Below are 17210 nucleotides of genomic sequence, written 5' to 3'. Positions count from 1 at the left end.
ATCCACTTTTCCCACATTTATTCAGTGAAATAACATGGTTTCATAGTTTTCTCCTAATTTGTGCTTAAATGTAAAAACATGCTTTTTAGGCCCTTAATTTGATAATTTTAATTCACCTTTGATTTCACTAGATGACTTGATGCATTTGTTGAATGATTTCAGGTTCAAAAGGCTTGGAATGGATCAAAGGAATGAAGAGAAAAGCATGCAAAGTGGAGAAATCATTGAAAATCAAGGATTTGGGATGCATTCAATGACGCGCACGCGTAGCAAACGCGCACGCATGGAATTGAAGTCACATGGAGACGCGTAGGCGAACATGACGCATTACGCGTGGAGCATAAAATGCCGAGCGACGCGTACGCGTGACCCACGCGTACGCGTCGATACTCACACATGACCTCATTAAAGTGAAAACGCTGGGGGCGATTTCTAGGCTTCCCTGTCCCAAATCCAACTCAGTTTCTGAGCCTATTATATGCAGAAATCAAGAGGAGTCAAAGGAAGGGGGAAGCACATAGTTTAGTTTAGAGGTAGTTTCTAGAGGGAGAAGCTCTCTCTTCTCTCTAGAATTAGGTTAGATGTAGATTAGGATTTCTTAGATCTAGGTTTAATTCATGCTTTCATTTACTTTTCCTCTTCATTTCCTTGTTCTTCTACCTTCTCTTTCTTAGTTTAGCAATTCAATTATTTTAATTCTTTACTTTTATGTTGATGCACTCTTGTTTCTCTTATTTTCCTTTAATGCAATTTCAGTTTGATTTCCTTTATTGTTGATTTGATTTGTTGTTGTTAATTCCTTGCAATTGGTAGTGTAGATATACTTTTCTTGCAATTTTATTTTACTTACCTTTTATGCCTTCCAAGTGTTTGATTAAATGCTTGGAAGGACGTTAGAGTAGATTTTTCTCCTCTTGGCTTTGGTTGAGTAATTGGAGACTCTTGAGTTATCAAACTCATTTGTTGATTAATAATTGAAAGTTGTTAGTTGATTTGAATTTCACTAAAGCTAGTCTTTCCTTAGGAGTTGACTAGGACTTGAGGAATCAAATTGATTATTTTCACTTGACTTTCCTTCATAGTTAGAGGTTGACTAAGTGGAGCAATGGATAATTCTTATCACAATTGAGGAGGACAATGAGGATAGGACTTCTAGTTCTCATTCCCTGCCAAGAGCTTTCTTATCTATTAGTTTAATTCTTGCAATTCACTTTTCTTGTCTCTTATCCAAAACCCACTAAATACTTGCCCCATAATCAATAGTAAGAACACTTCCCTACAATTCCTTTGATAGACGACCCGAGGTTTGAATACTTTGGTTATTTTTATTGGGGTTTGAACTTGTGACAAACAATTTTTTGCATGAGAGGATTATTTGTTGGTTTAGAGACTATACTTGCAACGAGAATTTATTGTGAAATTATATACCATCAAAAATCCACTCATCAAAATGGCACCGTTGCTGGGGAATTCCAAATGCATGCCTTGTTATTGGTTATTATGTATATGTGAATATTGTGAATAGCTTGATTTTTGGGATTGCTTGTTAGTCTTTGTTAGTCTTAGGATTTGGTTTTCTTGTTTCTTGTTTGATTTTGTTTTCATTTGCTCTTGCTATTATGAATTCTCATCCTTTTAGCTATGAGTTTGGTTACAACTATGTTGTAGAAAATGGAGATTACAATGAAGATATGCATCAAGGATGAAACAATCAAAGGTGGGAGGAGCCTCAAGTATATAGACAACCTTCTTGGCATTAACCTCCTCCGATTTCATACAGGTATAACTCCAATCCTAATGCATATCAATCAAATGGATGTGGTAGTCCTTATTGTACTTGTCAACAACCACCACCATATGCCTATGAACTACCTCCTCAACATATCCCTCAACCATACTCACAAGTCCCTTCTTACCAAATTCCCTCATTTGACCCTCATCCATCATATAACCAATCACCTTTACCTCACCCTTGTAACCATTATGTAAGAAAATCCTTACAGCCACCACAATTTCAACATCAATACTCCCAAGAACCATATATTTCGTATACATCACCTCCATACCCTTACCAAGAAGAACCACCTTCCTATTATGAACTCTTTCTCCAAAATAATGAACCCTCCTATTCACACCAAGCTCCAATGGATGATTCTCTCACTTTGCTACTTCAAGAACAAAGAGAAATGCAAATGGAGGTACTAGAATCCATGACTGCCTTGATAGAGGTGGTAAACCGATTAGCCTCCCAATGCTTGAACACTCAAAGTATTCTTATGACCAGATGTGGAGAATCAATTGAAGTGCATAGCATGAAGGAGAGATTAGAAACTCTGGTGGAAAATGAGGAATATTGCTTTGTGTTAGAACAATTGGAAAAACCTATGATCATTGAAGAAGAGGAAGAAGTGGTTGAAGACTTAGGAGATGCGAAACCTCCATGGGAACCTAGAATTATAGAAAACCCCTCCGAGAAGATTGAATTTGATGTTGAGGAGGAGAGTGCACAACCTCCAAAATAATTGTTGAATGAAGACTTGGAAGGAATGAGGCAAGAATTGAGTTCCCTTGGGGATGAAGATCATGCATCAAACCTTCTTGGTGGTGAATCCTTTGAACTTGAAGAACCTTCTCCCGGTGAATTATAGAGCAATGTGGAGGTAGATTCTCTTATCCTCCCATTTATGATTTGAGCGATAGAGAAGAGTTAGATGAAATTGATGAACAAATGATTGAATTTGAAGAAGTTTGTAAAGAGGTGGAGGTAATCAACGAAGAATACAAGGGAGCAGAAATTGCAAGACTAATGAAAACACCTCTCCCCAAGCCATCACCATCCATTCTTTCATTCAAGTGGGTAAATCTCTCATCTCTAAGCTTTATGATTCCACTTGAATATGGTTTGCTTGAGACGGATGGGTAACTTAGAGCTCTTTGTGGCTTGATGAGCGGATATTTTATACGCTTTTTGGGGTTAATTTCATATAGTTTTGAGTATGTTCTAGTTAGTTTTTAGTTTATTTCCATTAGTTTTTAGGAAAAATTTATATTTCTAGACTTTACTATGAGTTGTGTGTTTTTCTGTAATTTCAGGTATTTTTCTGGCTGAAATTGAAGGAGCTGAGCAAAAATCTGATTCAGGCTGAAAAAGGACTGCTGATGCTGTTGGATTCTGACCTCCCTGCACTCAAAGTAGATTTTCTGGAGCTACAGAACTCGAAATGGCATGCTTCCAATTTCGTTGGAAAGTAGACATCTAGGGCTTTCCAGCAATATATAATAGTCGATACTTTGCACAGGGATAGACGACGTAAACTGGCGTTCAACGCCAGTTCTCTGCCCAATTCTGGCGTCCAGTGCCAGAAAAGGATCAAAAGCTGGAGTTGAACGCCCAAATTGGCACAAAAACTGGCGTTCAACTCCACAAATGGCCTCTGCACGTGAATTGCTTAAATCTCAGCCCCAGCACACACCAAGTGGGCCCCAGAAGTGGATCTCTGCATCATCCATCATAGTTTACTCATTTTTTGTAAACCTAGGCTACTAGTTTAGTATTTAAACAACTTTTAGAGACTTATTTTATATCTCATGACATTTTAGATCTGAACTTTGTATTCTTTGACGGCATGAGTCTCTAAACTCCATTGTTGGGGGTGAGGAGCTCTGCTATGTCTCGATGAATTAATGCAAGTATTTCTGTTTTCCATTCAAACACGCTTGTTCCTATCTAAGATGTTCATTCGCGCTTAACTGTGATGGAGGTGATGATCTGTGACACTCATCACCTTCCTCAAACCATGAACGTGTGCCTGACAACCACCTCCGTTCTATATACGATTGAATGAGTATCTCTTAGATCTCTTAATTAGAATCTTCGTGGTATAAGCTAGAACTGATGGCGGCATTCATGAGAATCCGGAAAGTCTAAACCTTGTCTGTGGTATTCCGAGTAGGATTCAATGATCGAATGACTATGACGAGCTTCAAACTCGCGAGTGCTGGGCGTTAGTGACAGACACAAAAGGATGAAGAATCCTATTCCAGTATGATCGAGAACCGACAGATGATTAGCCGTGCTGTGACAGAGCATGTGAGCATATTCTTCACTGAGAGGATGGGATGTAGCCATTGACGACGGTGAACCCCTACATACAGCTTGCCATAGGAGGACGTGCGTGCGTGAATTAGAAGACAGAGGAAAGCAGGGATTCAGAAGACAAAGCATCTCCAAAACTCCAACATATTCTCCATTACTGCATAACAAGTAACCTTTAATCCATGCTCTCTTGTTTATTCGCAACTCAACTGATAAACATAATTGACTGCCTGACTAAGATTTACAAGATAACCATAGATTGCTTCAAACCAACAATCTCCGTGGGATTCGACCCTTACTCACGTGAGGTATTACTTGGACGACCCAGTGCACTTGCTGGTCAGTGGTACGAGTTGTGAAAAGTGTGATTCACAATTTGTGCACCAAGTTTTTGGCGCCGTTGCCGGGGATTGTTCGAGTTTGGACAACTAACGGTTTATTTTGTTGCTTAGATTAGGAAAAATTTCTCTTTTTTTTGTTTAGAGTCTCTTTTTGTTGTTGTGTTAGAATCTTAGAATCCTTATTTTCTTTTTAAAATATTTTTCAAAAAAAAAATAATAATAATAATTTTTCTATTAAATCCTGTGCCAAATTTTAAGTTTGGTGTTTTCTTGTTGATTTTTCTGTGTTTTTCGAAAATTTATTTTGGTTTTCTAAAAATTTTAAGTTTGGTGTTCTTCCTTTGTGTTCTCGTGTTCTTGTAAATCTTCAAAGTGTTCTTAAGTTTTCCTTGTGTCTTGATCTTAAAATTTTTAAGTTTGGTGTTCCTTGGTGTTTTTCCCCCCCAAAAATTTTCGAAAATAAGGAACCTCAGATCTAAAAATTTTAAATCCTGTGTTATCTTATTATTTTTCTCTCTCCTTTAAAAATTCAGATTTTTTTTTTCAAAATTTAAAACCTTTTTCAAAAATCATCATATCTTTTTCAAAATCTCCTAACCACTTTCTCTCTCCTCACTTTTTCGAAAATCTTTTACTCATTTTTTTATTTATTTTATTTTTATTTTATTTTCGAAATAAATTAATAAATAAATAAATAAAAATATTTTTTCTATTTTACATCATCTCCCTTTCTCCATCATGGACCTAAGCAGAAATGAACAGTCCAAGAGGACTCTAGGGTCATATTCTAACCCCTCTACTGCTTCATATGGGAGTAGTATCTGCATACCCTCCATTGGAGTCAGTAGCTTTGAGTTGAATCCTCAGCTCATTATCATGGTGCAGCAAAGCTGCCAGTATTCCGGTCTTTCACAAGAAGAACCTACAGAGTTTCTGGCACAATTTTTACAAATTACTGACACAGTACATGATAAGAAAATAGATCAGGATGTCTACAGACTATTACTGTTTCCATTTGCTGTAAAAGATCAAGCTAAGAGGTGGTTAAATAACCAACCTAAAGCCAGCATAAGGACATGGAAACAGTTGACAGAAAAATTTCTGAATCAGTATTTCCCTCCAAAAAGGATGACACAGCTAAGGCTGGACATCCAAGGCTTCAAGCAAGGAGATAATGAATCTCTTTATGATGCCTGGGAGAGATACAGAGAGATGCTACGAAAATGCCCCTCTGAAATGTTTTCAGAGTGGGTTCAGTTAGACATCTTCTATTATGGGCTTGCAGAAGGAGCTCAGATGTCTCTTGATTACTCAGCTGGTGGATCTATCCATATGAGAAAGACAATTGAAGAGGCTCAAGAGCTCATTGATACAGTTGCCAGGAATCAGCATTTGTACCTAAGCAATGACTCTTCCATGAAAGAAGAGGTTAAGACAGCAACCGGTGAACTCAGTCCTGTAAAACAAGCTGCTGAATTCAATCAGCAATTGGACTTTCTAACAAAATAGTTAGCCGAATTCAAAGAAAGGTTACAAGAGACAAGGATGGCTAATATACATATGGACGAACAGTTTAAGCAAACAAAGCAGCAGCTGTCTGATGACAAGTCATCCTAGCCTATTTTAGCTAGTCTTTTTCTTTTGTTTTCATTAGAATTATGCACTTTCTTGAGCTACAAGCAAGCTAATTGAGTAGATTTTCATGTTTCCCTTGATTGAACCAACCATATATGAATTCATGCCATTTCATGAGGTTTTGTGCTATATTTGTTGCATATTATGAAAGAATGAAGATCTCATGATTTTGATCATAGCTTTGATTAGTTTGGTTGATTAATGATAGGTGAAGAAAGCTTGGAGAAAGGTTGAAGCAAAGAGGAATGGCTAGAAGTGAAGAGAGGACAATGGAATAAGTGAAATTGAACCAGGAGGCATGAAGTTAGCCCCAACATTAGCCCCCTAACTTGGAGGCTAACGTTAGGCATGAAGATTACTCCCTGGGCTCCCCACGTTTGAGCCAACGTTAGCCCCCTAACTTGGAGGCTAACGTTGGCAAGAGAAACTTCTTCCCTGGGCACCAACGTTTGCGCCAACGTTAGACCCCTAACTTGGGGGCTAACGTTGGCACATGAACATTCAAGGAAGAGGCAAAAGTTAGCCCCAACGTTAGCCCCCTAACTTGGAGGCTAACGTTGGAACTTGAGAGTTTCTCCCCTGGGCACCAACGTTTGCGCCAACGTTAGCCCCCTAACTTGGAGGCTAACGTTGGCACATAAATTACAAAGGGGGAAGGGCCAACGTTTGCGCCAACGTTAGCCCCCTAACTTGGAGGCTAACGTTGGCGCCACTAGCATATAAGCAAGGCCAACGTTAGGGTCAAAGTTAGACCCCTAACGTTGGCACCAACGTCCATACCAGAAGAATTTTGCTTGCTGCTATGAAAAGTTGGAGCCAAAGTTAGACCCCTAACTTTGGCTCAAACTTTAGGTCCAACTTTGGCTAACCTCAAACCCGGTTCAATTGGTTCACTTTGGTTCTTCTTCAAACTTCAAGAGCAATCAACCAAGGCCTCTTTCAACCCAATTCCACCAAGAGCAAAGGCCCAACTCAAGGCTTGAAGATCATTTTTGGAAAGTGTATAAATAGGATAGAATTCAAGTTATAAAGGAGCTTTTCTTTTAGAATTTTCAAAATAGTTTTCGGAGAGCTTTTGAACTTGAGTGAACTTTAATTTCTTGTTTTCATTGCTTTCAATTTCATTTTACATTTGTCTTGGATCTTGGATTGGAGAATTGAAGAAATTCTGTTTCAATCTCAATCTTGGATCTCTCTGTTTCTTTACTGTTAATTGAATTCCATTTCCGGTTCAGTGTTCTTCATCTCTTTTCTTTGCAATTTACAATTTCCTTGCTATTGTTCTTGTTGGATCTAGGAAGGCATTGAGATCTAGACTTGGTTTTCTAGTCTCTGGGTCCTGAGATCTGAATTTCTCATTTCAATTCCCCGTTTATTACTTTTTCTGTTCATTTACTTTACTGCTTCAAGATCCGGTTCAATCCCAATTCCCTTTCCCTCTTCTGTTTGATGCAATTTAGTTTTTCCTTGTTTAAATTCTGCAAATCCATTCCCCAATTCCCTTTACATTTCAAGCAATTTATATTCCTTGCACTTTAAGATTCCGCAATTTACATTTCTTGCACTTTAAGTTTCTGCCATTTAATTTCTTGTTCTTTAAGTTTCAGCAATTTATTTCTTGTTCTCTTTACTTCAATGCAACTTACATTCTGCAAGTCACAGATCACCCAACCAAATCTTGATTCGCTTGACTAAATCAACCACTAAACTAAAATTGCTCAATCCTTCAACCCCTGTGGGATCGACCTCACTCCCGTGAGTTTTTATTACTTGATACGACCCGGTGCACTTGCCGGTTAGTTTTGGGTGTTTTGGAAGAGATTTATTTTTCCTCCAAAATATCTCATCAAGTTTTTGGCGCCGTTGCCGGGGATTGATTAGATTGACAATGATTAAGTGAAGTGGTAATCTAGATCAAGCACTTTTTCTTTAATTTTGATTAACCCACTAACTGTTTGATTTTTTGCTTAAACTAACTAACACTTCAGTCTGGAAGTAAATTGAAGTGTCACTAGTTTTGTGCATTTCTCATGTTCTGCTTGTATGTCAGGTACAAGAAGAACCGTACCCAATTTTCATGAACAAGACGAAAGAACTCTCAGGAGGTTAAGAAGAGCTGAAAGAGGGAAAAACATTGTTGGAGAAGAGGAATCAGACGAAGAATTCCAAGAGATGGAGGAACATTTAACCAATCCACCAGGTGGAGAAGACAACAACAATGGTAACCCACCCCAGAGGAGAGTTTTGGCTTCCTACACCTTTGCAAATCCTAGACATTGTGGGAGCAGCATCTTGGCTCCAAATGTCAATGCTAACAATTTTGAACTCAAGCCACAACTCATCACTTTGGTTCAGAACAATTGCTCTTTTGGTGGAGGACCACTTGAGGACCCACACCAACATTTATCCACCTTCCTGAGGATATGCAACACTGTCAAAACTAATGGAGTGCCCCCTGACAGCTACAAGCTGATGCTATTCCCATTTTCTCTTAGGGACAAGGCCACTCAATGGTTAGAATCTTTTCCAAGAGACAGCATCAACAACTGGGATGATTTGGTAACTAAGTTCCTTGCAAAATTTTATCCACCTCAGAGGATTATAAGGTTAAAGGCTGAGGTTCAAACATTTACACAAATGGAGGCCGAACCTATCTATGAGGCATGGGAGAGAAGCTTCAAAACTTCTATGTTTAATGAGTGGGAGAAGCTTCAAAACTTCTATGAAGGCTTAACACTGAAATCTCAGGAAGCTTTGGATCATTCAGCTGGAGGTTCCTTGCAACTCATAAAAACTGCAGAAGAGGCTCAAGAACTCATTGATATGGTGTCCAACAACCAATATTTCTTTGCTCATCAAAGAAGCCGCCAACCATCACAAAGGAGAGGAGTAATGGAGCTAGAAGGAGTGGATTCAATCCTAGCTCAAAACAAGATGATGCAGCAGCAAATTCAACAACAATTTGAGCAAATGGCCAAGAGGATTGATAGTCTCCAAGTTACAGCAGTTAACACCAGCCAACCATCAACCACATGGGGACAGAGTGAAGAAACTCAAGAAGAACAACAACAAGAGCAAGTTCAGTATATGCACAACCAAGGACCAAATGAAGTGTATGGTGATACATACAATCCATCCTGGAAAAACCACCCAAACCTCAGGTGGGGAGATAACCATGCCCAAAACCAATAACCATGGCAGAGGAACTCAAACCAACACAACCCAAAAAGCAACCAAAATCACAAGCAGCAGCAGACTAACCAAAACCCCTACAGAAAACCTCAAAACAACTACCCCAACCTCAACCAATACCAATCTAATAACCAATCCACCAACCAAAATGCCTACCATCCACCACCCACATCTCATAACCCACCTCAAATATCACCTGAAGCCCAAAGAATCACTCACTTGGAGGCCATGATAGATAAAATGTTGAAACACCAAGAAATGGTAGCCAAGAATCAGGAAGCCTCTATGAAGAGCCTAGAGAGACAGATGGGGCAACTCTCCAAGCAAGTATCTGTTGAGAGACCTTCAAACTCACTGCCCAGTGACAAAATTCCAAATCCCAAGGAGGAATGCAAGGCAATACAATTGAGTAGTGGGAGAACATTGATAAGCAACAATGACTCTACAAAGAAGCAAGCAGAGAACATCAAAAACCCAACAGAGGATGAGAATCAAACAAAGGCAGATGAGGATAAGGAGCAAGTTGTGATGCCAAACAAAAGCACTGAGAAACCTAAAGAGAAGGACAACAAGCCACATAGCCCGAAGGAAGTAGCTCAGGGACAGCAGCAAATAGGAAAAAGCATCACACCTCCACTGCCATATCCTCAGAGGTTCAACAAAGAGGTTAAAGACCAGCATTTTCACAAATTCCTTGAGACTTTTAAGAAGCTGGAAATCAATATTCCCTTGGCTGAAGCACTTGAACAGATGCCTCTATATTCCAAGTTTCTGAAGGATCTTATCAACAAGAAAAGAAGCTGGGATGAGAAAGAAACCATAATGATTGCTGAGGAATGCAGGGCCTTGATTCAAAAGGGGCTTCCTCCCAAGCTTGAGGACCCAGGAAGCTTCCTGTTGCCTTGCACCATTGGGAAATTGACAATCACTAAAGCAATGTGTGATCTCGGAGCAAGTATTAACTTAATATCATCCTCCTTGGTGAAAAAGCTGAATATAGAGGAGGTCAAACCAGTACAAATGTCTTTGGAGCTGGTAGACAAGTCAATGGTATACCCCAGGGGTGTAATTGAAAACCTTTTGGTCAAGGTGGAAAGTTTTATATACCCTACTAATTTTGTGGTTCTAGAATCAAACAATGATGATGGTGACTCTGTTATACTGGGAAGGCCATTCTTGGCCACTGCTAGAGCTATCATAGACGTAGAGGAAGGGGAATTAACTCTCAGGATGCATGACCAAAGCATCACTCTGAAGGTATTACCAGAGGCACAATTTAGCAAGGAGAAGAAAGACTATATGAAAAGTGACCAGGAAAGTCACAGCAACATCCCAATGCTAAGGATTGTGCAGACTGATGAAAAAGTCCAAGAGGATATTAGAGTACTGGCCACTGAGAAGAGAGGTCCCCAAGGAAAGCCTACAGCCAGAAAAGAAAGATCAACAAAAGGAAAGATGAAGCGCAGAAACAAAGCAAAAAGGGGATGGAAGAATAGAAAGATTCCAACAGAGGGGCTTTCCAAAGGTGACAAAGTGCAACTGATATATCAACAGCTGGGGGCAAATCAACAAACCGAGGATTACTACACTGTCAGCAACATACTATCATTAGAGCATGCTGAAATAGAACACCAGAAAACAAAGAAGAGGATCACAGTCAGAGGAGACAAATTGAGGCCCTACAAGCACCAACCACCATAAAAGAAAGCTTCAGTGTCAAGCTAGTGACAATAAAAGAGCGCTTGTTGGGAGGCAACCCAACCTGAGGTAGTTTTCTTTTCATAGTTATTTCAATAAAAAGGTTAAATGATTGGTGTGTATTGCAAGGAGCTAAGTTTGGTGTTTCACACCAAAACAAATTAAGGGAGAATAAAGAATTCTAAGTTTGGTGTTCCACCAAAATCTCACTTAAAAGCACATTCTCACTTTCTAGCTCCAAGCAATCTGATAAATCATTTAAGCATTGTCTGTTTCTAGTTTTATTACCTTTAGCAAAGACTTAGGCTTTCACATATGGTTATGCATAAGAAACATGGCAAGAGACTAAGTTTGGTGTTCACACACCAAAGTAAGTACAAACGCCTACAAGAAAGTCTTGCACACTAACCAGTCATCTAAGGGCTTGAGAAACAAGCAACTTCCATTAATACTGCAGAAAGTCAATCACTCTCTTGGGAGGACTACACACCATTAGCTGAGAGAAAGAAGAAGAAGCCACCAAGAGGTTGTATTGTCACTTAACTCCATTAGCATTGAATTGCTCTAAATTGGAAGTGTGAATATGCCCATTTTAACAGTAACTGTTAGTGTAGTAGTCTGTGCATCATTTATGTTTGTTTCTTTTAAAATAAGTAGGCTAGTTTATGTGTGTGCTTGTGTGTTCACTTTCACTTGACAAGAAGCATGTGTTGTCCCCTGCATCTTTCAATTCAATAAAAGAACAGTTTGAATGTGAAGTGAAATGGTCTCTGTTAGATAGAAGTGGAATAAAAGTAAGTGGTGGTATGTGTGTGATTGTACAATAGCTCACTTTTAGTGAATAAAGAGCTAGGATATCTCCTTCTAAGTAAAGAGTGGCCTACTGTCTATGAATCTCAATTGAATTAAATTCCTTGGTTAGAAAGAAAAACAAAAAGAAGGAAAGAACAAAGAGAGCCAAAAAGTGGCAAAACAAAAGAAAAACAAAAAGAAACAAAGCTGGACACCAATAGCTTGAACCTTAAAATATATGCCTGTGATGTCTTTGTACTAGGATCTGCTTGGATTAGTAAGCTCTTAGGAGTGCCTCAACACTTGGTGACTTGGGTTAACTAACCCGGGATCATCAGCTGAAAGTCCACTATCAAGAGCAACCTAACTACAAGGCATTTAGTAGCCCAAAGAGGTGCTGGGCATCAATGTTTTAAGAAGGAATGTGAGCCAAGTGTCTATGGTGAATAATGTGTCAAGTATAAAGAAAAGAAAATGAACTTGCTACACATGACACTCAAATAAAGCTTTTGAATAAAGTAATAGCCAAGGATAAAGGAATAATGAGAGGTCATAGCGGTATGTCACTTGAAGCTTGAAGGAGACTTTCTAGGCCTAGGAGTCAATAAGAAGTGAGTATTTGCATATCCACATAAAACCCCATGAACTATCAATAATACTCTGCTAGCATGAACTTCCTCTTCCATTTCATTCTTTCTTCTTAATAATTCATTTCTTGCTTGGGGACAAGCAAGCTTTAAGTTTGGTGTTGTGATGACAAGTCATCCTAGCCTATTTTAGCTAGTCTTTTTCTTTTGTTTTCATTAGAATTATGCACTTTCTTGAGCTACAAGCAAGCTAATTGAGTAGATTTTCATGTTTCCCTTGATTAAACCAACCATATATGAATTCATGCCATTTCATGAGGTTTTGTGCTATATTTGTTGCATATTATGAAAGAATGAAGATCTCATGATTTTGAGCATAGCTTTGATTAGTTTGGTTGATTAATGATAGGTGAAGAAAGCTTGGAGAAAGGTTGAAGCAAAGAGGAATGGCTAGAAGTGAAGAGAGGACAATGGAATAAGTGAAATTGAACCAGGAGGCATGAAGTTAGCCCCAACGTTAGCCCCCTAACTTGGAGGCTAACTTTAGGCATGAAGATTACTCCCTGGGCTCCCCACGTTTGAGCCAACGTTAGCCCCCTAACTTGGAGGCTAACGTTGGCAAGAGAAACTTCTTCCCTGGGCACCAACGTTTGCGCCAACGTTAGACCCCTAACTTGGGGGCTAACGTTGGCACATGAACATTCAAGGAAGAGGCAAAAGTTAGCCCCGACGTTAGCCCCCTAACTTAGAGGCTAACGTTGGAACTTGAGAGTTTCTCCCCTGGGCACCAACGTTTGCGCCAACGTTAGCCCCCTAACTTGGAGGCTAACGTTGGCACATAAATTACAAAGGGGGAAGGGCCAACGTTTGCGCCAACGTTAGCCCCCTAACTTGGAGGCTAACGTTGGCGCCACTAGCATATAAGCAAGGCCAACGTTAGGGTCAAAGTTAGACCCCTAACATTGGCACCAACGTCCATACCAGAAGAATTTTGCTTGCTGCTATGAAAAGTTGGAGCCAAAGTTAGACCCCTAACTTTGGCTCAAACTTTAGGTCCAACTTTGGCTAACCTCAAACCCGGTTCAATTGGTTCACTTTGGTTCTTCTTCAAACTTCAAGAGCAATCAACCAAGGCCTCTTTCAACCCAATTCCACCAAGAGCAAAGGCCCAACTCAAGGCTTGAAGATCATTTTCGGAAAGTGTATAAATAGGATAGAATTCAAGTTATAAAGGAGCTTTTCTTTTAGAATTTTCAAAATAGTTTTCGGAGAGCTTTTGAACTTGAGTGAACTTTAATTTCTTGTTTTCATTGCTTTCAATTTCATTTTACATTTGTCTTGGATCTTGGATTGGAGAATTGAAGAAATTCTGTTTCAATCTCAATCTTGGATCTCTCTGTTTCTTTACTGTTAATTGAATTCCATTTCCGGTTCAGTGTTCTTCATCTCTTTTCTTTGCAATTTACAATTTCCTTGCTATTGTTCTTGTTGGATCTAGGAAGGCATTGAGATCTAGACTTGGTTTTCTAGTCTCTGGGTCCTGAGATCTGAATTTCTCATTTCAATTCCCCGTTTATTGCTTTTTCTGTTCATTTACTTTACTGCTTCAAGATCCGGTTCAATCCCAATTCCCTTTCCTTCTTCTGTTTGATGCAATTTAGTTTTTCCTTGTTTAAATTCTGCAAATCCATTCCCCAATTCCCTTTACATTTCAAGCAATTTATATTCCTTGCACTTTAAGATTCCGCAATTTACATTTCTTGCACTTTAAGTTTCTGCCATTTAATTTCTTGTTCTTTAAGTTTCAGCAATTTATTTCTTGTTCTCTTTACTTCAATGCAACTTACATTCTGCAAGTCACAGATCACCCAACCAAATCTTGATTCGCTTGACTAAATCAACCACTAAACTAAAATTGCTCAATCCTTCAATCCCTGTGGGATCGACCTCACTCCCGTGAGTTTTTATTACTTGATACGACCCGGTGCACTTGCCGGTTAGTTTTCGGTGTTTTGGAAGAGATTTATTTTTCCTCCAAAATATCTCATCACTGTCAAGGCAAATAGTAGAAGAATGCCAAGCAGTTCAACTAAGAAGTGGGAAAACATTAAATACCCCACCTCAAGGCAGCAAAAAGCTAAGAAATGAGCAAACCACCCGAAATTCACCTGAGGACAGTAAGAGCCCAGGGAAAAGTAATTCTGGAACTAAAACGCCAGAAAATTAGTGGAATGCTGGTGCTAAACGCCCAGACCATGCTCAGGACTGGCGTTCAACGCCAGAAACAAGGCAGGACTGGCGTTCAACGCTAGAAATGGGCAAGGATCTGGCGTTGAACGCCCAAAATGGGCAAGACCTGGCGCTGAACGCCCAGAATGGGCACAGTTCTGGCGTTCAGACGCCAGGAGCAGACAAGGAGCTGGCGTCTAGTTTCACTCCAGCTTCTAACTCTGGCACTCAATCGCCAGTGAGGGATCAGACACACACAAATACTGATAACAACCCCTCTAAAAAGGCTTCTTCAACCACTTCTGTAGGCAATAAACCTACAACAACTAAGGTTGAAGAATATAAAGCCAAGATACCTTATCCTCAAAAACTCCAGAAAGAGGAGCAGGATAAGCAATTTGCTCGCTTTGCAGATTATCTCAGGACTCTTGAAATAAAGATTCCCTTTGCAGAAGCACTTGAGCAAATACCTTCTTATGCCAAGTTCATGAAAGAGATCTTAAGTCATAAGAAGGATTAGAGAGAAACAGAAAGAGTTCTCCTCACTGAAGAATGCAGTGCAGTCATTCTGAAAAGCTTAAAGACCCCGGGAGCTTTCTGATACCATGCATATTGGAAGATAATTGTACCAAGACAGCTTTATGCGATCTTGGGGCAAGCATCAACCTAATACCTGCATCCACTATCAGAAAGCTTTGTTTAACTGAAGAAGTTAAACCAACCCGGATATGTCTTCAACTTGCTGATGGCTCCACTAAATACCCATCAGGCATGATTGAAGACATGATTGTCAGGGTTGGGCCATTCGCCTTTCCCACTGACTTTGTTGTGCTGGAAATGGAGGAGCACAAGAGTGCTACTCTCATTCTAGGAAGACCCTTCCTAGCAACTGGACGATCCCTTATTGACGTCCAACAGGGGGAAATAACCCTGAAAGTCAATGATGATGAGTTCAAGTTGAACGCTGTCAAAGCCATGCAGCATCCAGACACATCAACAGACTGCATGAAAGTTGATCTTATTGAATCTTTGGTAGAAGAGATCAACATGGTTGAGAGTCTTGAATCAGAGTCGGAAAACATCTTTAAAGATGTTCAGCCTGATTTAGAGGATTCAGAGGACATGAAAGAGCCTCTGAAATTTCTTCTGGAAGAGGAGAAAGCTCCTAAACCCGAGCTCAAGCCATTACCACCATCCTTGAAATATGCATTTCTGGGAGAAGGTGACACTTTTCCAGTGATCATAAGCTTTGATTTAAATTCACAGGAGGAGGAGGCACTTATTCAGGTGCTAAGGACACACAAGACAGCTTTTGGGTGGTCCATAGGTGACCTTAAGGGCATAAGCCCAGCTAGATGCATGCACAAAATCTTATTGGAGGATAATGCTAAAACAGTGGTTCAACCACAAAGGCGGCTAAATCCAGCCATGAAAGAAGTGGTGCAGAAAGAGGTCACCAAGCTACTAAAGGCTGGGATTATTTATCCTATTTCTGATAGCCCCTGGGTGAGCCATGTCCAAGTCGTCCCAAAAAAGGGAGGTATGACAGTGATTCATAATGAAAAAAAATGAACTGGTTCCTACAAGAACAGTTACAGGGTGGCGCATGTGTATTGACTATAGAAGGCTCAATACAGCCACCAGAAAGGATCATTTTCCTTTACCATTCATAGACCAGATGCTAGAAAGACTAGCAGGTCATGATTATTACTGCTTTTTGGATGGATACTCAGGCTATAACCAGATTGCAGTAGATCCCCAGGATCAAGAGAAAACAGCATTTACATGTCCATCCGGAGTGTTTGCTTATAGAAGGATGCCATTTGGGCTATATAATGCGCCTGCAACCTTCCAGAGATGCATGCTCTCTATTTTCTCTGATATGGTGGAAAAATTTCTGGAAGTCTTCATGGATGACTTCTCAGTATATGGAGACTCATTCAGCTCCTGTCTTGATCACCTGAAACTTGTTCTGAAAAGATGCCAAGAAACCAACCTAGTTTTAAACTGGGAAAAGTGTCACTTCATGGTGACTGAAGGAATTGTCCTTGGGCATAAAATCTCAAACAAGGGAATAGAGGTGGATCAAGCAAAAATAGAGGTAATTGAAAAATTACCACCACCTGCCAATGTTAAGGCAATCAGAAGCTTTCTGGGGCATGCAGGATTCTATAGGAGGTTTATAAAGGATTTTTCAAAAATTGCAAAACCTCTAAGAAATCTGCTAGCTACTGACAGGCCATTTGTGTTTGACACAGAGTGCCTGCAGGCGTTTGAAACGCTAAAAGCTAAGCTGGTCACAGCACCAGTAATTTCTGCACCAGACTGGATGTTACCATTTGAGCTAATGTGTGATGCCAGTGATCATGCCATGGGTGAAGTATTGGGACAGAGGCATGACAAGCTTCTGCATGTCATTTATTATGCCAGTCACGTTCTAAATGATGCCCAGAAAAATTACACAACCACAGAAAAAGAATTACTTGCAGTGGTTTATGCCATTGACAAGTTCAGATCATACTTAGTAGGATCAAAAGTGATTGTGTATACTGACCATGCTGCTCTTAAATATCTACTCACAAAGCAGGATTCAAAACCCAGGCTCATCAGATGGGTATTGCTTCTGCAAGAGTTTGATAT

This window comes from Arachis ipaensis, chromosome B6, assembly GCF_059453495.1.
Source record: "Arachis ipaensis isolate K30076 ecotype BB chromosome B6, ASM5945349v1, whole genome shotgun sequence".
NCBI classification, from domain to species: domain Eukaryota; kingdom Viridiplantae; phylum Streptophyta; class Magnoliopsida; order Fabales; family Fabaceae; genus Arachis; species Arachis ipaensis.
This window is presented reverse-complemented; position numbering follows the sequence as displayed.